Below are 22,606 nucleotides of genomic sequence, written 5' to 3'. Positions count from 1 at the left end.
TTAAATGTTTCTTGCATTTTGTCTATTCTATTTCCAAGATTTTGGATCATCTTTACTATCATTATTCTGAATTCTTTTTCAGGTAGACTGCCTATTTCCTCTTCATTTGTTAGGTCTGGTGTGTTTTGACCCTGCTCCTTCATCTGCTGTGTGTTTTTCTGTCTTCTCATTTTGGTAACCTTACTGTGTTTGGGGTCTGCTTTTCACAGGCTGCAGGTTCGTATTTCCTGTTGTTTTTGGTATCTGTCCCCAGTGGCTAAGGTTGGTTCAGTGGGTTTTGTAGGCTTCCTGGTGGAGGGGACTAGTGCCTGTGTTCTGGTGGATGAGGCTGGATCTTGTCTTTCTGGTGGGCAGGTCCACATCTGGTGGTGTGTTTTGGGGTGTCTGTGGCCTTATTATGATTTTAGGTAGCCTCTCTGCTAATGGATGGGGCTGTGTTCCTGTCTTGCTAGTTGTTTGGCATAGGGTGTCCAGCACTGTAGCTTGCTGGTCGTTGAGTGAAGCTGGGTCTTGATGTTGAGATGGAGATCTCTGAGAGATTTTCGCCGTTTGGTATTACGTGGAGCTGGGAGGTCTCTTGTGGACCAGTGTCCTGAAGTTGGCTCTCCCACCTCAGAGGCACAGCACTGATGTCTGGCTGGAGCACCAAGAGCCTTTCATCCACACGGCTCAGAATAAAAGGGAGAAAAAGTAGAAAGAAAGAAAGAAAGAGGATAAAATAAAATAAAATAAAATAAAGCTATTATAATAAAAAATAAGGAAACAATTATTAAGAATAAATTTATTAAGAATTTTTTTAATTTTTAAAAATAGATTTATTAATTTTTTAAAATAAAAAATAAGAAAAAAATTATTAAGGAAAAAATTTATTAAGAAAAATTTTTTTAATTTTTTAAAATAAAAAATACAAATAAACTTATTAAGGGAAAAAATTTTTTTAATTTTTAAAAATAGAAAATAAGGAAAAAATTATTAAGAAAACACTTATTACAGATGAGCCGGTTTGCAGGGCAGAAGTTGAGACACAGATGTAGAGAACCGACATATGGACACCAAGGGGGGAAAACTGCGGTGAGCTGGGGATGGTGGTGTGCTGAATTGGGCAATTGGGATTGACATGTATACACTGATGTGTATAAAATTGATGCCTAATAAGAACATGCAGTATAAAAAAAGCAAAGAAACAAAACAACTAATACTAAACTTTCATTGGGTTATTTGTATGGAAATATGTTAATATAAATGTTTCAGACATTACATGAAATTTCTAAAAATCTTATATGTTCTGGTATAATGTTATAAGTCATAATCCTAGTTATTACTTTAAAATGTATATCTCAGAAATAACTAATTTTCTTGTCAACTGCATTATTATGAACTTTCATCAAATCTTTAACTGTGGTCATTTTTAAGTCTTTTGTCATTTACAGACAGTTCTGGGTGTACTCTGATGCTTTTGCAAATATATTCCTATAAAAGGGTTTCATCTTCAAGAAATTCATGGAAAAGACTCTGACAAGTACAGGTTTCTGATAACTGACTGTACTGCTGAACTGAATGAATAAGCATTTTCAGAACTCTAATGAAAAACTGATGAACTCATAAAAGTGCTAACAAAAGATCAAGATAAAAAAAAATTAATTACATGGGACTGAGTGAACTGATGAGGATGAGTATAATTTTTGTGACTTTCTGTCTGAATTAAAAAAGAAAAAATCCCACAAGGACTCAGAGGCAAAGAACATACAAATCAATTTTCACTGCAAAGTAAAGGAGCTGTTACAGTGGAGGATTACTGGACTGAATGTCAGTATTATGACATAGTATGAGTGTGTATTTCATGTTTGGTAATTGCAATCATTGTTGCTTTTGTTGTGGTCATCCATGTACAATGCTTGGTGTCAGTCTATTTATCTCTTGTAAAAATAAAATACAGTGTGTGTGTGTGTGTGTGTGTGTGTGTGTGTGTGTGTGTAATAAAAATTTTAAAAAAAAAAGAAAAAGAAAAAAAAATTTTTTAAGTAAAAAAAAAAAACAAACAAAAAAAACGGACGGACCAAACCCTAGGACAAATGGTGAAATCAAAGCTATACAGACAAAATCTCACCCAGAAGCATACACATATACACTCACAAAAAAAGGAAAAGGGGAAAAATTAATATATCCTGCTCCCAAAGTCCACCTCCTGAATTTGGGATGATTCGTTGTCTATTCAGGTATTCAACAGATGCAGGCCCATCAAGTTGTTTGTGGAGCTTTAATCTGCTGCTTCTGAGGCTGCTGGGTGAGATTTCCCTTTCTCTTCTTTGTTGGTACAGCTCCTGGGGTTCAGCTTTGGATTTGGACCCGCCTCTGAGTGTAGGTCGCCTGAGGGCGTCTTTTGGGAGGTCTGACGTCTTCTGCCAGCGTTCAGTGGGTGTTCTGTAGGAGCAGTTCCACGTGTAGACGTATTTCTAATGTATCTGTGGGAAGGAAGGTGATCTCCGTGTCTTACTCTTCCACCATCTTGCCCAGACCCCCTTGGTTGTAACTTTAATCAAGCCTGAATAAAATAATTTATTTTAGAACTTTTAAATTCTACATTTATTCTGGATCGTTCCAGTTGTGAGCAACAGAAAACCTATAATTAAAACAAAGGATTTGTTGGCTCAAGAAAAAAGTCCATGATTGAATCAGGCATAGCTGGGTCAGGGATAAACCATACCAGGACCTCATCTCTCTCTCTGCCCCTTGCCATCTCTTTGCTATATGTTCTTCTGTATTGGCTTCCCTTTTATCAGTTTCACTTTGTAGATGGTCCCAGTAGTACCATATTTAAACCCTTATAGTTGTAAGCCCAGCAGGAAAAGAAAGGGCCTTTCTGGCAACGTTAGCATAGAGTCCCAGAATTGAATCATTGGCCTTTCTTGGGTCATGAGTACACCTTTGAACCAGTTGCTATAGCGAAGGGCATTTGATTCTCTGATCAGCCGGCCTAGTTCACCAGCTCAAGCTGGAGTCAGCCCCCTCAACCGGGGCTGAGTGGAGGGAGTAAGTAAGTCCCCAAGGAAAATAAGTTTTCCAATACCGGCAGATAGGAATGGATGGCCGGGTAGGTAACAAACAGAATTCCCCACAGGTGATGATTAGCATGAACATGTTATTGGCACCCCTCTTGTATTATTGGATTGTTGGGCCCTGCATTATAATTCTTTCTCCTTACTTCTCCTCCTGAAGACCAGAAATCATATCTAATTCATTTTTCTGTCCCCTCCTTCCCTTCTTTTTGGCTTCATCTTCAGTGCCTGCAAAAGTGCTTTTCATCCAGGAAATATTTGTTGTGTGAATAAATGAGTTTCTTCTTTGTATGTATGTGCTCCTGACAATTTTGCATGTGTTACAAATAAAGTAAAAATGCAACAAACGAATTAATGTGTGTAAGTTAATTAATATATTTACATGATTAAATGGATGTGATACTGTTTCTTTTTTCTGAAAGACTCATTATTCTACACATTTGCTAATAATCATAGCTGAATTTTATATAGGGCTTACTAGGTGCTAGCCATCATTCTAAGCATTTTCTGTTTGTTTAGTCCTTACAACAACCTGAAGATGTAGATGCTTCTACTGTCCCCATGTTACAGTGCCATGAGATGAGTGCCTCAGTAAGTGGTAGAGCTGGGATCATGAACTTGAGTCTACACTCCTAACCATAATGCTTTCCTGCTAAGTATTGAGCTAACAGCTTTGGTGTGAGCAGGACATGGCTTCTCTCCTTAAAGAGCTATGCAAGGTGGGGGGCAGACATTGTGCACATAAGGCACAGTTCTCAGAAGAGACCTAAGGGTCTGTAATTATATCACCAATAGAATTATGTTAGGGAGTGCTCACTGAGACACTAGTGGGGGAAATGGTATACTTAAAATATAATTTTGTGGAATGAAAAATATAATTTTGTGGAGTGAAAGCTATATTGTGTTCATGCTAAGTTTGAATTGACTAAAATTATAATTTTGTGGAATGAAAGCTATAGTGTTCATGCTAAGTTTGAATTGACCAAGATGTTGAAATAGGGCTGCTCTTCTGCTTAGATTATGTTTCAGAAATGTATTAAAAATAAGCTCACATCTAACTCTCTAAGGATGATCTGTGAGCCAGCAACTGCAAATCACCCAGGAGCTTTTTTGAAATGCACAATCTCAGGCCCACCACAGAGCTACTGAATCTGAATCTGCATTTTACAATATCCCTAAGAAATGTCTGTGCACAGTAGAATTTGGGAAGCACTAAGCTAAAGTAAAAATACAAAGCCAGCAATGGGATCTCTTAGTACCACCTGATGGAAGCCTGGTCATCATTTGTTGTTGACTAGTTTAGTCTTATCTGGCAGCTGGTGAGTTTGAAGTGCTCAGCCTGGGACCTAGGCACACAATGAAAAAGAGTCTGACCACCAAGGAAGGACAGAGATCCTGCACCAGCAGAGGCTCAGACAACCTCTTCCACTGCAAAGTCCTCTAGCTACATGTCCTTTGATGAACTTAATGCCTTAACACAAGGTTAAGGGGAACGAGTTGGGAAAGGCTCTAGAAAGGAGGGCTTTGATGAATGATTAAGCCATTCCAGGGAGAATTACATGTGCAAAGACCCATAGGTATAAAATTGGGAGCTTTGGATTAACTAGAATTTCTGTGTAGAACGGTAAAATATGGGGCTATACCAACAAGAAGGGGCCATACCTTGAATTACTTTATGTGCCGTGGTAAGGAGTTTGGACTTTATCTTTTAAATTTAGGGTGTATCACCAGAGTTTTCTGAGGGTTGGGAGAAATAAACTTTATTGTTTGGGTGAAATTATACATGCTCACTGAAAGAAATTAAAACTATGAAAAACACAAAGAAAGTAAAACTCATCTGAAATACCACCACCCACAAATTATCACTGCCCACATTTTCTAAGCACACTTCTAGTCTTCTTCATGCATGTAAACATACATATAATTTTACATATCTGCTTTTTTCACTCAACAATGTCATAGACATAGTTCTGTGTCAATAAATACATCAATGTCATCATTTTAATGGCCACAAAATATTACACTGTATGTGATCTGGATCCAATCAAAAGAGAGAAACACGCAGTAATTTAAACAGGGAAGCTTAACGCAAAGAATTATTAACTTATGATAGGAGAGTAACTATAAGGATAGAAAAATAATTCTAAAAGGTACCCTAGGACTGAGGAAGGGTATCCAAGGAAGGACAAAGTTGGAAGGGGGTTCAGACATCACTGAGGAAGGTGTTGGTTATAGCCCATTGAATGGTTGAGAAGTTTTCTGGGTCATAGATGGTCCACAATCACTGGGAAAACAGGAGCAGCACCCCAGGGCCTAGGTGACTAAAGGCTGATGGGGGAGGGGGGTGCATAAAGGGAGTCAAGTGCCACTGTTGACACTGCTGGAACCAGAAGCTGGGGCAATCACACTCTGTAGGAACCCAGCACACTCCTGTGTATCGCTTGGGCTGAGGAGACTCTGGACACTGCATGGAACAAAATTTGGCTGCCTGGCCCATTAGATGGCTAGTCTTATGGGGCTCTAGTGTGTACACACAGGAGGCAGAGAAGAGGGTGCCAGGAGCAGTCACCTGGGCTGAGACACAGGCCCATGCATTCTGAGGCTCCTGGCTAACTGTCCATGTTGACAGCTGGAAAGAGCAGAAGCCCAGCAAACAGTACAGAAAAAAACACTTGGAGTTAGTGGAGAAAAAAGCATGCTCTGTAGGAGCCTGGTGACAATGTACCCCAGAACAAGGAAAAGAAAAGCTCTTTCTCTTCCAGTGTCCTTTCAGCACCTGCTACTACCAGAGTCTGACACCTTCCACTGGCAAAGGAAAATGATTTAAAGGACCTAGATCCATTTTTGTGGAGCAGGCAATGAAGGATGCATTTGCAGATGTGAGATAATAAATCAATAACTAGCATACTACAGTGTACTGAACCAGTTTTCTATTAATGGGTATTTTGGTGTTTCCCATGCTTCATCATTTTCAATAATGCTGGCATGTAAGACTCTAGATACACATATTCTCACACTCAAGTAATTATTAGAAGAGAGTTTTAAATTGAGGAGATGAACATGAGCTTTACATCCCATTCTTGGATTAGTCAATCAAAGCTACAGTTGGCTTATGGAAATGCTGTGGAAATCAGCTGCTGCCTGGATCACTCAGAGGTGATGAGGGGCTTCCTCTAGAGTTGGCACAGCTACTTTTCTAAGAATCACTATAGCTACCAGAGAGAACTATTTAAGAAGTCTTCATACACCGAAGCCTCATCTCCCATCTCTAAATTGTCATCCAAGCCCAAGCTCTGAGCCATTCAGGCCTCTCCCAGCGTAACAGACCTCTGTCCTGCCACCCCTAGGACCACCAGAGATCTTTCAGCTCCTTCTTTTTCTTTAATTTTTTTTTAAAGAAGTGATTTTTTGTTTGTTTGTTTGTTTATTAATTTATTTATTGTATTTATTTATTTTTGGCTGTGTTGGGTCTTCATTGCTGCATGCGGGCTTTCTTAGTTGCGGCGAGCGGGGTTACTCTTTGTTGCAGTGAGCAGGCTTCTCATTGCAGTGGCTTCTCTTGTTGTGGAGCTCTAGGCGTGTGTGCTTCAGCAGTTGTGGCATGCAGGCTCAATAGTTGTGGCTCCCGGGCTCTAGAGCGCAGGCTTAGTAGTTGTGGCACTCGGGCTTAGTTGCTCCACGGCACATAGGATCTTCCCGGACCAGGGCTCAAACCCGTGTCCCCTGCTTTGGCAGGCGGATTCTTAACCACTGTACCACCAGGGAAGCCCTCAGCTCCTTCTTTACTTGGCACCTGAGGAGTCCATTTTTCCCTCTTAGGAGATTAGCTTATTCTCCTTGGGAATATTTTTAAATTTGTTGTATTAGACGCCACATTTATAGATATTTATAAATAGAACCAAAAGCCCTCTAGGACCCAGTCTACTACATGGAAGGCTTGTCCTAATTTCCCCCACCCCCTGTACCCCCCAGTTCCTGCTTAGAAATCCCTCAAATTCACCCTATTGGTGTTCACTTCTTGCAGACATACTTCAATCCATTAATCAGCTGAGCAATCATATTATGACTGGGAATCCTTAGAAGGATCTTGAAAGCTAGGTGTTATTATCACTACTTTAACCATGAGGAAATTATAGTGAAAAAACTAAAAGGTCTGTCTGACGTCACAGAGGTAACAAGTCGTAAAGCTGGAATTTGAAACCAGCCCCCAAGTCCAAGTCCAAGCTGCTTTCATATTTTAGAAAAAATATAATTACCCCAAAGGGAAAAAGCCCAGTAGGTTTGCTATCTTCTATATTGGCTCAAAAAGGCTCACCCTACCCCATGGTTTCCCAAGACCCTTACAGAAGTCCCTGCCCTGCCTGTTCTGGCCCTGGTGGCTGGCTCCCCTCCAGGGGCTCTTCCTGTGGATATCTGAACACCTTTCACCCACAGAGGTCTTTGCTTCTCAAAGTCACCGTCCTCTCTTTTGGAGTTCTCAGTCCTAGACAGGGGTTACTGGCAAAGGGGCAGTGGTTCTTTCTGAGAGGATGCGCCCTTCCCTTGTAGAGTATTTCCCAGAGACTTTATGCTGCCTGAGACTATTAACAAGCAGTGAAGATTTGACTAGCTTTTATTGAGCATCAGCTGTATGTCAGGCCTGCCAGGAGACAGAAGTGCAGGGTGTGGATTCTGCCACCTTTGTCTTTGATTATTCATCCCAAAGGTTTTGGCCATCCTTTATTTTTGTTTTTCATACATGCTTTTTTTCTGATTATAAATTTATGGACACAGAAAATTTATAAAACTCAAACATCACCAAAATATGTGACAAAAATTCTCATAATTTGTCCATCAACCTCCCACCCTTTTCCAGAAAAATTCATTATTAGATGTATGTAAGTCAAATTATTATGCTGTACACCTTAAACTTATACAGTGCTGTATGTCAATTATATCTCAATAAAACTGGAAAAAAATTTAAAAACAAAAACAAAAACATGAAAAGGGAGTTCCCTGGTGGCCTAATGGTTAGGATTCCGGGGTTTCACTGTCATGGCCCATGTTCAGTGCCTGGCTGGGGAACTGAGATCCCATGTGCCATGCAGCACAGCCAAAAAAATAATTTTTTTTAATGGTAATAAATAAAGAGTGCAAGAAGAAACTTATGGAGGTGATGGGTATGTTAATGGCATAGATGCGGTGATGGAGTCATGGGTATATACTTCTCTCTGAACTCATCACATTTTTATATTAAATCTGTATAACTTTTTCTATGTCAATCGTACCTCAAAAAAATGGTTTAACAAGTGAAATAAAATGAGTGGAAAAAATCACTATTAACAGTTCAGCATTTTTTTGTATTTTAAAAAATTTTAGTAGACAGTTTTTTTCATATGGTTTTTATTCAATTTGTTAATATGGTGTATCACATTGATTGATTTGCATATATTGAAGAATCCTTGCATCCCTGGGATAAATTCCACTTGATCATGGTGTATGATCCTTTTAATGTGTTGTTGGATTCTGTTTGCTAGTATTTTGTTGAGGATTTTTGCATCTATGTTCATCAGTGATATTGGTCTGTAGTTTTCTTTTTTTGTAGTATCATTGTCTGGTTTTGGTATCAGGGTGATGGTGGCCTCATAGAATGAGTTTGGGAGTGTTCCTCCCTCTGATATATTTTGGAAGAGTTTGAGAAGGATAGGTGTTAGCTCTTCTCTAAATGTTTCATAGAATTTGCCTGTGAAGCCATCTGGTCCCGGACTTTTGTTTGTTGGAAGATTTTTAATCACAGTTTCAATTTCAGTGCTTGTGATTGGTCTGTTCATATTTTCTACTTCTTCCTGGTTCAGTCTTGGAAGGTTATACCTTTTTAAGAATTTGTCCATTTCTTCCAGGTTGTCCATTTTATTTGCATAGAGTTGCTTGTAGTAGTCTCTTAAGATGCTTTGCATTTCTGCGGTGTCTATTGTAACTTCTCCTTTTTCATTTCTAATTTTATTGATTTGAGTCCTCTTCCTCTTTTTCATGACGAGTCTGGCTAATGGTTTATCGATTTTGTTTATCTTTTCAAAGAACCAGCTTTTAGTTTTATTGATCTTTGCTATTGCTTCTATTACATTTATTTCTGCTCTGATCTTTATGATTTCTTTCCTTCTACTACCTTTGGGTTCTGTATGTTCTTCTTTCTCTAGTTCCTTTAGGTGTAAGGTTAGATTGTTTATTTGAGATTTTTCTTGTTTCTTGAGGTAGGCTTGTATTGCTATAAACTTCCCTCTTAGAACTGCTTTTGCTGCATCCCATAGGTTTTGGAACACCGTGTTTTCATTGTAATTTCTCTCTAGGTATTTTTTTTTTTTTTTGGCTGAGTTGGATCTTTGTTACTTCACGCAGGCTTTCTCTAGTTGCAGTGAGTGGGGGCTACTCTTTGTTGTGGTGTGCGGGCTTCTCATTGCTGTGGCTTCTCTTGTTGCGGAGCACAGGCTCCAGGTGCGCAGGCTTCAGTAGTTGTGGCGCCCAGGCTTAGTTGCTCTGCAGCATGTGGGATCTTTCCGGACCAGGGCTTGAACCCGTGTTCCCTGCATTGGCAGGCGGATCCTTAACCACTGTGCCAGCAGGGAAGCCCCTCTAGGTAATTTTTGATTTCCTCTTTGATTTCTTCAGGGATCTCTTAGTTATTTAGTAACGTATTGATTAACCTCCATGTATTTGGGTTTTTTCCTTTTTTTTCCCTGTAATTGATTTCTAATCTCATAGCGTTGTTGTCAGAAGAGATGCTTGATATGATTTCAATTTTCTTAAATTTACTGAGGCTTGATTTGTGACCCAAGATGTGATTTATCCTGGAGAATGTTCCGTGTGTACTTGAGAAGAAAGTGTAATCTTCTGTTTGGATGGAATGTCCTATAAATATCAATTAAATCTATCTGGTCTATTGTGTCATTTAAAGCTTCTGTTTCCTTATTAATTTTCTTTTTGGATGATCTGTCCATTGGTGTAAGTGAGGTTAAAGTCCCCCACTATTATTGTGTTACTGTCGATTTCCTCTTTTAGAGCTGTTAGCAGTTGCCTTATGTTTTGAGGTGCTCCTATGTTGAGTGCATATATATTTATAATTGTTATATCTTCTTCTTGGATTGATCCCTTGATCATTATGTAGTGTCCTTCCTTGTCTCTTGTAACATTCTGTATTTTAAAGTCTATTTTATCTGATATGAGTATTGCTACTCCAGCTTTCTTTTGATTTCCATTTGCATGGAATATCTTTTTCCACCCCCTCACTTTCAGTCTGTATGTGTCCCTAGGTCTGAAGTGGGTCTCTTGTAGACAGCATATATATATGTGTCTTGTTTTCACATCCATTCAGCAAACCTGTGTCTTTTGGTTGGAGCATTTAATCCATTCACGTTTAAGGTAACTATCGATATGTATGTTCCTGTTACCATTTTCTTAATTGTTATGGGTTTGTTTTTGTAGGTCCTTTTCTTCTCTTGTGTTTCCCACTTAGAGAAGTTCCTTTAGCATTTGTTGTAGAGCTGGTTTGTCTGTAAAGCTTTTGATTTCTCCATCGAATCTGAATGAGATCCTTGCTGGGTAAAGTAATCTTGGTTGTAGATTCTTCCCTTTCATCACTTTAAGTATATCCTGCCACTCCCTGCTGGCTTGTAGAGTTTCTGCTGAGAAATCAGCTGTTAACCTACGGGAGTTCCCTTGTATGTTTTTTTTTTAAATTTTATTTATTTATTTATGGCTGTGTTGGGTCTTCGTTTCTGTGAGGGCTTTCTCTAGTTGCGGCAGGCGGGGGCCACTCTTCATCGCAGTGCGCGGGCCTCTCACTATCGCGGCCTCTCTTGTTGCGGAGCGCAGGCTCCAGACGCGCAGGCTCAGCAATTGTGGGTCACAGGCCTAGTCGCTCCACGGCATGTGTGATCTTCCCAGACCAGGGCTCGAACCCGTGTCCCCTGCATTGGCAGGCAGATTCCCAACCACTGCGCCACCAGGGAAGCCCTCCCTTGTATGTTATTTGGTGTTTTTCCCGTGCTGCTTTCAATAATTTTTCTTTGTCTTTAATTTTTGTCAATTTGATTACTATGTGTCTTAGCATGTTTCTCCTTGGGTTTATCCTGCCTGGGACTCTCTGCACTTCCTGGACTTGGGTGGCTATTTCCTTTCCCATGTTAGGGAAGTTTTTGACTATAATCTCTTCAAATATTTTCTCAGGTCCTTTCTCTCTCTCTTCTCCTTCTGGGACCCCTATAATGCAAATATTGTTGAATTTAATGTTGTCCCAGAAGTCTCTTAGGCTGTCTTCATTTCTTTTCATTCTTTTTTCTTTATTCTGTTCTGTGGCAGTGAATTCCACCATTCTGTCTTCCAGGTCACTTATCCGTTCTTCTGCCTCAGTTATTCTGATTCCTTCTAGTGTAGTTTTCATTTCAGTTATTTTATTGTTCATCTCTGTCTGTTTGTTCTTTAATTCTTCTAGGTGTTTGTTCTTTAATTCTTCTAGGTCTTTGTTAAACATTTCTTGCATCTTCTCGATCTTTGCCTCCATTCTTTTGCCGAGGTCCTGGATCATCTTCACTATCATTATTCTGAATTCTTTTTCTGGAAGGTTTCCTATCTCCACTTCATTTAGTTGTTTTTCTGGGGTTTTATCTTGTTCCTTCATCTGGTACATAGCCCTCTGCCTTTTCATCTTGTCTATCTTTCTGTGAATGTGGTTTTTGTTCCACAGGCTGCAGGACTGTAGTTCTTCTTGCTTCTGCTGTCTGCCATCTCAGTAGACAATTTTTTATAGCAATTTTAGATTCACAGCAAAATTGAGCAGAAGGTACAGAGATTTCCCATACACTCCCTCCCCCAACCAAGCACAACCTCCACTACTGTCAAGATCCCCCATTAGAGTGTTTTATTTGTTACACTATAAATGCAGTGCACAAAATGTAGTCTATGAATCAGTGAACCTACATTGACACATCATTATCACCCAAAGTCCATAGTTTACATTAGGGTCACTCTTGATGGTGTAAATTTTATGTATTCACACAAATATATAATGACATCATCATACTGAATAGTTTCACTGCTCTAAAAATCCTCCATTCTCCACCTATTCATCCCTCCTTCCCCCCTAACCCATGTCAACTACTGATCTTTTTACTGCCTTCTTTTCAGAATGTCAGATAGTTGGAATCATACAGTATTTAGCCTTTTCAAATTGATATATTTTTTTAGATTGTTTTCCCTAAGTGCACAATATTATTTGCTTGCTTACTTATTAATTAATTAAATAAATAGGGATAATAACATATTGTTTATCATTTAACAACTTTCTTCAGGTAACACTATGCCTTCAATATATTTTATTATCAGTGTATATAAAAGATAATGATAGTAGTAACAATAATAGTTAAGTTTATTGAATATTAACTATGTGCTATGTACTGTTCTACTGTAAATGTTTCCATCTGTATTATGGGCTGAAATGTGTTCCCCCCAAATTCATTTCTTGAAGTCCTAAGACCTCAGAATGTTACTGTATTTGGAGATAGGTTCTTTAAAGGGGTAATTAAGTTAAAATGAGGTCATTAGGGTTGTCCCTAATCCAATATGACTGGTGTCCTTGTAAGGAGAAGAGATTAGGACATAAACATGCATGGAAGGAAGACCTTGTGAAGACAGAGGGAGCAGACAGGCATCACAAGCCAAGGAGACAGGCTTTGGAAGGAACTAATCCTGTCCACACCTTGATCTTGGACTTCCAGCCTGCAGAACTATGAGAAAAGAAATTTGTGTTGTGTAAGTTTACTCAGACTGTGGTACTTTGTTATGGCAGCTCTAGCAAAGTAATACAATGTGTAACACACTTATTCTCTTCATAACCCCGAGAGGTAGGTATTATTATCCTCATTTGTAGAAAGAAACTAGGGCACAGGGAAGCTAAATAAATTGCCCAAGATCACCCATGGTATAATATCAGGATAGAGCAAGATGTATTGTGGTGACAAATAATCCCCGAATCTCAGCAGTGCAACACAACAAAGATTTACTTCTCACTCACACTTCAAGTCCAACAAGGTTTGGGGGCAAAGCACTTGTTCTTCATAGGTACTTAGGGGCCCAGGCAGATGGAGTCTCCATCTCAACACGTGTTTCCACAGTTCCTGAGGTGGCAGAAGGGGTATGTGATGAATCTCACATTGACTTCTAAAGCTTCTGCCTGCTCATCACTTCCACTTGCATTTCTTCAACTAAGGCAAGTCATAAGGCCATACCTGTCTTCAAAGGGGGTAAGGAAGCACAATCCCACATTGTGCCCAGAAAGAGAAGAGAACCAATATATTTATAAATAGTGCCCGACAACGACAACCACATGGGGCAGACAAACCTTGGCAAACTCTGAAGCCTATACTCCTAACATGTATTCCAAAATACAGATAGTGTAGTGTGTGCTGAGGAATTAACTTTACCCGAAGAGAGGTCTGGCCTCTGACTTGCTTGGAGGTGCTCCCTGGAATGTCCTGCCTGATAAGTGTCTTTGTTTGCCTGTGAGCTTTGCCCATCAGACAATCTAATAATGTGATAAATGGTGAGGTGCTTTGGACAGGCCATATCAGTTCTGACCTCCAGAGGAGCTGGAGACTACAGGTCAGCCACACAAGTAGTATGTGATCAAGCCCCAGTAAAACTCTGGACACCAAGTCTCAGGTGAGCTTCCTGGGTTGACAGTATTCCATGTGTATTGCCACACGGTGATGCCAGGAGGGTAACATGTTCCTGAGGATATGGAAGCTTCACGTTTTGATCCCCCTTCTCCACAGATTCTGTTCTACGAGTCTCTTCCTTTGGCTGGTTCTAATTTGTATCCTTTCACTATAATAAAACTCTAATAATAAATAAAGCATTTTCCTGAGCTCAGTGAGTCATTCTAGTGAGTTATCAAGCCTGAGTGTGGTTGTGAGAACCCCCAAATTTGTAGTCAGCTAGTCTGAAATGAGGATGGCCCTGAAGACCTCCAAACTTGTGGCTGGTGTCTGAAGTGAAGGCAGTCTTCTGGGGACTGTTTCCTGTGACTTTGCACTCTGGCAAACTCATTGCAGTTGCTGTCAGAGTTGGGCAGACTTGGTAGTCTGGAGATGCCCTTAAACTCCTTAAAATTTGGCTAACTCATTTGCAGGTAGAACCTATACTTTCTTGATCAAACCCCAGCTTTCCTTTCCATTTTTTTCCTGCCACCTCCTGTACCTTCTCATATGCTCCTTAACGTATTTTGTTCCCCAAACATCCCTGGCTTCTTCATGCATCAGTGACCTCACACGTGATATTTCCTCTGCCTAATCTGCCCTACCTGAACTGCACAGGGAGACCATTCATCATTCAACATTTAGCTTTGAAGTCTCCTTTCTTTCAAGGTTGTTTATTCCCTACCAGAAAGTGTTGGTCATTCCTTTTTCTGTGATTGTATAACACTTTGTACTGCCATGTCTTATAGCCTTTCTATTTGGTTATCTAACAAAAGTAAACACACAGAATGATAATGCAGGATGAGAAGGTGTTATAAATGGTCTCCAAAGATGGCTCTCAATGAACATCACTTGCCAGTATTCACGCACTTGCACAGCCACCTCCCTCATTGAATCTGGACTGGCTGTGACTATTAGGTAACAGAATAAAGTAGAAATAATGCTCTGCCAATTCTGGGCCTAGCCATTAAGAAGAATGGCAGCTTCCATTTCCTTCTTGGAACTCTCCTTCTTGGAATCTAGCTGCCATGTTGTGAGGAAGCCCAAGTAGCCATGTAGAAAAGCCACATGGAGAGGAGAAGCCCTAAGACCAGATGGAGAAGGAGGAAAACTCAGCCATTCCTGCATCACCAGCAAGCTTCCAGATGACCACCTACTATGTGACTGCAACTGCCTGAAATACATCAAACAAGACCAGCAGAACTGCCCAATTGAGTTCAGTCAACCCACAGAATCATAAGATATAGCATGGTTGTTGTTTTAAGTCACTGAGTTTTGAGCTTGGAGATCATTAGACTGTGAGTTCAATAACACAAAGATACCAAATATCCTAGATATTTCCCTAGCATAGAGAAAAATATAAGAGGAAGGTACATAAGCATCCTGAGCAAGAATTGTGGTTTTTGTAACACAAAGGGCAGTTCAGCACAACAAACGTCCACATAAAAAGACACCTCTTCTGGTTGTTTTTCCAGGTCAACTAAAATTTTCCAGAGCCTCATGATGTGTAGCTTAGGTAAGCTCTTTAGGTAAAAATGCAATTTTTTAGGAAACAAAGACTAAAGACAGTGTCTATGTGGTGAAGACATGAAGACAAAAATAGATGAATAAATAAAATGGTCAGTATTTTCTTTTTTAAAATATTTGACATTGTTTAGGCAACAGAGGCTTAGGTTTTACTATTTATTAATTTTTTATTTTAAATACAAGACACTGTTCGTACTAATTCTCCAATCATGGGGGAAAATTTGAGTTCTGAAGGCACTCTATGGATCATTTAGGGAGGAGAGAATTAGTTCTCTCTTCTACATGTTTAAGAATGACAGAGAACCTTTCACCTGTCAGAATGGCTATCATCAAAAAGAACACAACAAATGTTGGTGAGGATGTGGAGAAAAGGGAACTCTTGTACACTGTTGGTGGGAATGTAAACTAGTGTAACCACTATGGAAAACAGTATGGAAGTTTCTGAAAAAACTAAAAATAAAAGTACCACATAATCCAGCAAATTCCACTCCTGGCTATATATATATATATCTGAAAAAAAAGAAAACACTAATTCAAAAAGATACATACATCCCAATGTTCATGCAGCATTGTTTATAACTGACAAGACATAGAAGCAGCCTGTATCCATCAACAGAAGAATGGATAAAGAAGATGTGGTATATACATATACATAATGGAATACTACTCAGTCATAAAAAGGGATAAAATTTTGCCATTTGCAACAACATGGATGGACTTGGAGGGTCCATGCTAAGTGAAATGTCAGACAGACAAATACATATATTGTATGGTAACATTTACACATGGAATCTAAAAAATAAAACAAATTAGTGAATATAACAAAAAAGAAATAGACTCACAGATATAGAGAACAAACTAGTGGTTACCAGTGGGGAGAGAAAAGGAGGGAGGGGCAAGATATGGGTAGGGGATTAAGAGATACAATTATGTAGAAAATAAATAAGCTACAAGGATGTATTGTACAGCACAAGGAATATAGCCAGTACTTTGTAACAACTATAAATGGAATATAACCTCTAAAAATAGTGAATCACTATGTTGCACATCTGTAACTTATGAAATATTGTACATTAACTATATTTCAATTAAAAATTGAAATAGAAAAGAATGACAGAAGTTCCTCTCCTGCTCTAAGGCCTTTCTGTTTGGAGTTGTTTCTCCAGTAAGACTCAGTCCGTAAATTCTTTTACATCCCTGCTCAGACGTCTTCTTATCAGAGACACTTTTCCCTGACCAACCCATTTTAAGTCCCATTTCCCACTGTATATTCCTCCACAGCATCTTCCACAGTGTACATTCATTTGCTTGTTGTCCTTCTCCCTCCACTAGAGTGTGAGCTCTGAGAACAGACTTTGTTTTCTCCACTGCATATCCTCATTGCTGAGAACTGGGATTGGCACATAATTGGCACTCAATAAATATTTGTTGAATGAATGGGGTGGAATGTCTAAAAACGTACTTTCAGCTAAATAGAAATGCTAAGCAATACAGTGTACTTGATTCCTTTGCTTAACATCAAAGATTATTGCTGCCATTGTAGAAAGTCTTTTAAAATGGTTGGGTTTCCTAAGTCATTATATAATTACCCTCTTAAGGCTGAGTGAGCATTTAAAAACACAATTGCTAAATTCTTTTGCCTATATAACATTGCTGTTTTTGACATCATTTAGTAAGCACTGTGATGCGGCATACCATTAAAACACAGCGTAGGAGAAGTCAGGTTGTGATGAGCACTGCAGCATAAAGAGAAGAGGAGTGAATTTGGTGCCAGTCCTACCCCCGACCCTTGTCAGCCAGATGGCCTTAGCAAAGCCACTTAATCTCTTTCGGACTTTTTCTTTGACTGTAAAATGAAGACACCCTGCCAAGTCTACCTAAGAGAGGTATTGTGAGGGTCAAATAAGAAAATATGTAGAAGTGCTTTGAATGCCAGAAAAGCATCATGAAAATGTAAGGTATTATCATTATGTCAAAGTAATAATCAGTCATCAACTTTTGGCACTGAATATAACCAGGAGACTCTGCCTATATTATGGGAGATATCTGCATCTAAGTTCACAGAGAGGCTTTCCATTGAGTTGGAGGATGTGGGGCTGTAGGCACATTGAAAATGTGCTAAACTAACTAATAATGCAATCATTTCCAAAATGTGCCTTGGATACAAATATAATTTTTAAAAGAATTGGCTGACTCAGATTGTATCTTGACATGTTAATTTGTATCAAGGAGGATGATGGGGCCATAGACTCCACATAGTAGACACTTACCAGTTAGAGATCACCCCTCTGTGTGCATGCATGCATGCATGCATGTGTGTCTATGTCCTTTTGGGGCTTCATTCTTTTGTCCATGTTGCTTTTTAAAAAATTATATAAGGAATACATGAATATTTCCACTGAAAAAGAAAAGGAATATAAAAACATACCAAGAAAACCAAGAAAGTCTCCTTTCATTTCTTCACCCATCATATTAGGTTTCTCTTAAGACACACTTTAATTGAATATAAACAAGGGAGAATAACCAGAGAAATCTTTTTTAAAAATACTTATTTATTTATTTGGCTGTGCTGAGTCTTAGTTGTGGCACATGGGATCTTTAGTTGCAGCATGTGGGATCTAGTTCCCTGACCAGAGATTGAACCAGGGCCCCCTGCACTGGGAGCATGGAGTCTTTTTTTTTTAACATCTTTATTGGAGTATAATTGCTTTACAATGGTGTGTTAGTTTCTGCTTTATAACAAAGTGAATCAGTTATACATATACATATGTCCCCATATCTCTTCCCTCTTGCATCTTGCTCCCTCGCACCCTCCCTATCCCACCCCTCTAGGTGGCCACAAAGCACCGAGCTGATCTCCCTGTGCTATGCGGCTGCTTCCCACTAGCTATCTATTTTACATTTGGTAGTGTATATATGTCCATGCCACTCTCTCACTTTGTCCCAGCTTACCCTTCCCCCTCCCCATGTCCTCAAGTCCATTCTCTAGTAGGTCTGCATCTTTATTCCCATCTTGCCCCTAGGTTCTTCTGATCATTTTTTTTTCTTTTTTTTCTTTTTTTAGATTCCACATATATGTGTTAGCATACGGTATTTGTTTTTCTCTTTCTGACTTACTTCACTCTGTATGACAGTCTCTAGGTCCATCCACCTCACTACAAATAACTCAGTTTCGTTCCTTTTTATGGCTGAGTAATATTCCATTGTATATATGAGCCACATCTTCTTTATCCATTCATCTGTTGATGGACACTTAGGTTGCTTCCATGTCCTGGCTATTATAAATAGAGCTGCAATGAACATTTTGGTACATGACCCTTTTTGAATTATAGTTTTCTCAGGGTATATGCCCAGTAGTGGGATTGCTGGGTTGTATGGTAGTTCTATTTGTAGTTTTTTAAGGAACCTCCATACTGTTCTCCACAGTGGCTGTATGAATTTACATTCCCACCAACAGTGCAAGAGTGTTCCCTTTTCTCCACACCCTCTCCAGCATTTATTGTTTGTAGATTTTTTGATAATGGCCATTCTGACTGGTGTGAAATGATATCTCATTGTAGTTTTGATTTGCATTTCTCTAATGATTAATGATGTTGAGCCTTCTTTCATGTGTCTGTTGGCAATCTGTATATCTTCTTTGGAGAAATGTCTATTTAGGTCTTCTGCCCATTTTTGGATTGGGTTGTTTGTTTTTTTGATATTGAGCTGCATGAGTTGCTTGTATGTTTTGGAGATTAATCCTTTGTCAGTTGCTTCATTTGCAAATATTTTCTCCCATTCTGAGGATTGTCTTTTCTTCTTGTTTATGGTTTCCTTTGCTGTGCAAAAGCTTTTAAGTTTCATTAGGTCCCATTTGTTTATTTTTGTTTTTATTTCCATTTCTCTAGGAGGTGGGTCAGAAAGGATCTTGCTGTGATTTATGTCATACAGTGTTCTGCCTATGTTTTCCTTTAAGAATTTAATGGTGTCTGGCCTTACATTTAGGTTTTTTATCCATTTTGAGTTTATTTTTGTGTATGGTGTTAGGGAGTGTTCTAATTTCATTCTTTTACATGTAGCTGTCCAGTTTTCCCAGCACCACTTATTGAAGAGGCTGTCTTTTCTCCACTGTATATTCTTGCCTTCTTTATCAAAGATAAGGTGACCATATGTGCATGGGTTTATCTCTGAGCTTTCTATCCTGTTCCATTGATCTATGTTTCTGTTTTTGTTCCAGTACCATACTGTCTTGATTACTGTAGCTTTGTAGTATAGTCTGAAGTCAGGGAGCCTGATTCCTCCACCTCCATTTTTCTTTCTCAAGATTGGGGAGCATGGAGTCTTAACTGCTGGACCACCAGGGAAGTCCCAAGGAAAATCTTAAAAAACCATACGGGACTTCTTTGCAAACTTCTGTGCAAATACATTTGCAAACCTAGAGCAAATTGATAATTTCCTAGGGAAATTCAGATTAGCAAAATTGAGCTCATTAGAGTTAGAAAGTTTAAAGAAACCAATTTCCATAGAAGAAACAAAGAAAATTATTAAATAACTATCTCAAGGAAAAGCACAAGACATGGATAATTTCTCAGGGGAATTCTACCAAACCATTTATCTAAAACATTAAAAAGGAAAGAAATCTTTTTTCTATGAGGAAAGTATAACACTGATATCTGAACTAAATAGGGTACAAAGAAAGAAAACTATTGGCCAATATCATTCAAGAATATTGATACAGGGCTTCCCTGGTGGTGCAGTGGTTGAGAATCTGCCTGCCAATGCAGGGGACATGGGTTCGAGCCCTGGTCTGGGAAGATCCCACATGCCACGGAGCAACTGGGCCCGTGAGCCACAACTGCTGAGCCTGCGCATCTGGAGCCTGTGCTCCGCAAGAAGAGAGGCCGCGATGGTGAGAGGCCCACGCACCGCGATGAGGAGTGGCCCCCGCTCGCCGCAACTGGAGGAAGCCCTCGCATGGAAACGAAGACCCAACACAGACAAGAATAAATAAATAAATAAAAAAGAATATTGATACAAAATTCTAAACAAAATATTAAGTAAATACCACATTAAGTAAATAATACACGATGACCAAGTGGGTTATATTCCAGAAATGCAAATCTGGTTAAATATTTAGAAATCAATTAGTATCATACCTAATATTAATAAATCTAAGAAAAAGGATCATAGTATTACCTTCAAAGAAGCTAATGGGCAAACATTATAGGCAATTCTTCTAGGATTGGAAACAAGTATGTGCATTATCCATTACTATTCAACATTGTACTAGAGATATTAGCCAATACAATTAGACAAGAGAAATCAATTAGAGGCATCAGAATGGGTGAAGAAAAAGTAAAAACATCTATATTTGCAGATGATATGATAGTATACCTGAAAACCCCCTCAAAAAATCAATGATAAAATTAATTTAAATATTAAAAGAATTCAGTAAAGCAGCAGAATATAACATTAACATACAAAAATCAATAGCTTTTACAATAGAAATAAAAGCAAAAATAAACAAATGGGGCCTAATCAAACTTACAAGCTTTTGCAAGCAAAGGAAACCATAAGCAAAATGAAAAAACAACATATGGATTGGGAGAAAATATTTGCAAAGGATGCAACAAACAAGAGCTTAATTTCCCAAATATACAAACAGCTCATAGAACTCAATAACAAAAGAAACAAACAACCCAATCAAAAAAATGGGCAGAAGACCCAAAGAGACATTTCTCTAAAAGAAGACATACATATGGCCAATAGGCATATGAAAAGATGCTCAACATCACTGATTATTAGAGAAATGCAAATCAAAACTACAGTGAGGCACCACCTCACACTGGTCAGAATGACCATCATTAAAAAGTCTACGAACAATAAATGCTGGAGAGGGTGTGGAGAAAAGGGAACCCTCTTCCACTGTTGGTAGGAATGTAAATTAGTACAACCATTATGGAGAACAGTATGGAGGTTCCTTAAAAAAACTAAAAATAGAACTAACATATGATCCAACGATTCCACTCCTGAGCATATATCCGGAGAAGACCATAATTCGAAAAGGTACATGCACCTCCAATGTTCACTGCAGCACTATTTACAATAGCTGAGACACGGAAGCAACCTAAATGTCCATCAACAGATGAATGGATAAAGAGGATGTGGTACATATATACAGTGGAATATTACTCAGCCATTAAAAAGAATGAAATAATGCCATTTGCAGCAACATGGATGGACCTATAGATTATCATACTAAGTGAAGTAAGTCAGAAAAAGACAAATACTGTATGATATCACTTATACGTGGAATCTAAAATATGACACAGATGAACTTAATCAAGAAACAGAAACAGACTCACAGATACAGAAAGCAAACTTATGGTTACCAAAGGGGAAAGGGTGTGGGGGAGTGATAAATTAGGAGTTTAGGATTAGCAGATACAAACTACTATATATAAAATAGATAAACAACAAGGCCCTACTCTATAGCATAGGGAGCTATAGTCAGTATCCTGTAATAAACCATAGTGAAAAAGAATATGAAAAAAGAATATGAAAATATTATATATATAATATATATATTATATAGATATAACTGAATCACTTTTCTGTACATCTGAAACTAACATAACATTGTAAATCAACTACACTTCAATTAAAAAAAACTGAAAGCATCTAAATATCAAAAGTTAATGTAAACAAGGTAAAGAAAGTAACAGATTGAAAGAAAACATTTACAATATGTGTAACTGACAACAGATAAATATGTAGAGTATACAAATATTTTTACAAATCATTGAGAAAAAGATAACTCATTGGAAAAATACAACAAAGATATGAACAGGAAATTTTCTGAAGAAAAAAATCAAATAGCAAACATATGAATGGGTGCTCAAATGCAGCATAATCAAGGAAATGTAAATTTAAATAACAAATGATTTTTTTAATCAAAAGAGTTTGGTACTGGCACAAAAACACTAATATAGATCAATGGAACTGGACAGAAAGTCCAGAGATAAACCCACATGCCTACGGTCAACTATTCTATGACAAAGGAGGCAAGAATATACAATGGAGAAAAGACAGTCTCTTCAATAAGTTGTCCTGGGAAAACTGTACAGCCACATGTAAAAGAATGAAAGTAGAACATTCTCTAACACCATACACAAAAATAAACTCAAATGGATTAAAGACCTAAATGTAAGGCCGGATACTACAAAACTCCTAGAGGAAAACATAGCTAGAATACACTCTGACATAAATCTCAGCAATATCTTTCTTAATACACGTCCTAGAGTAATGAAAATGAAA

General features: G+C 38.5%; 1 long non-coding RNA gene across 1 annotated transcript in view; it reads right to left on the bottom strand.

Moving 5' to 3' along the window:
• Nucleotides 1-2,025: 2,025 nt before the first annotated feature.
• Nucleotides 2,026-22,606, bottom strand: part of LOC309664555 — a 402,660-nt gene continuing 382,079 nt past the window's right edge. The window contains exon 2 of the long non-coding RNA XR_014265923.1: nt 2,026-18,364. This is a non-coding gene — a long non-coding RNA (uncharacterized lncRNA). The remainder of the gene's footprint in view (nt 18,365-22,606) is intronic.

This window comes from Balaenoptera physalus, assembly GCF_965194825.1.
Source record: "Balaenoptera physalus genome assembly, chromosome: 7".
Classification (NCBI taxonomy): Eukaryota; Metazoa; Chordata; class Mammalia; order Artiodactyla; family Balaenopteridae; genus Balaenoptera; species Balaenoptera physalus.
The sequence above is the reverse complement of the archived record's forward strand: the minus strand, read 5'-3'. Positions and strand labels throughout refer to the sequence as shown.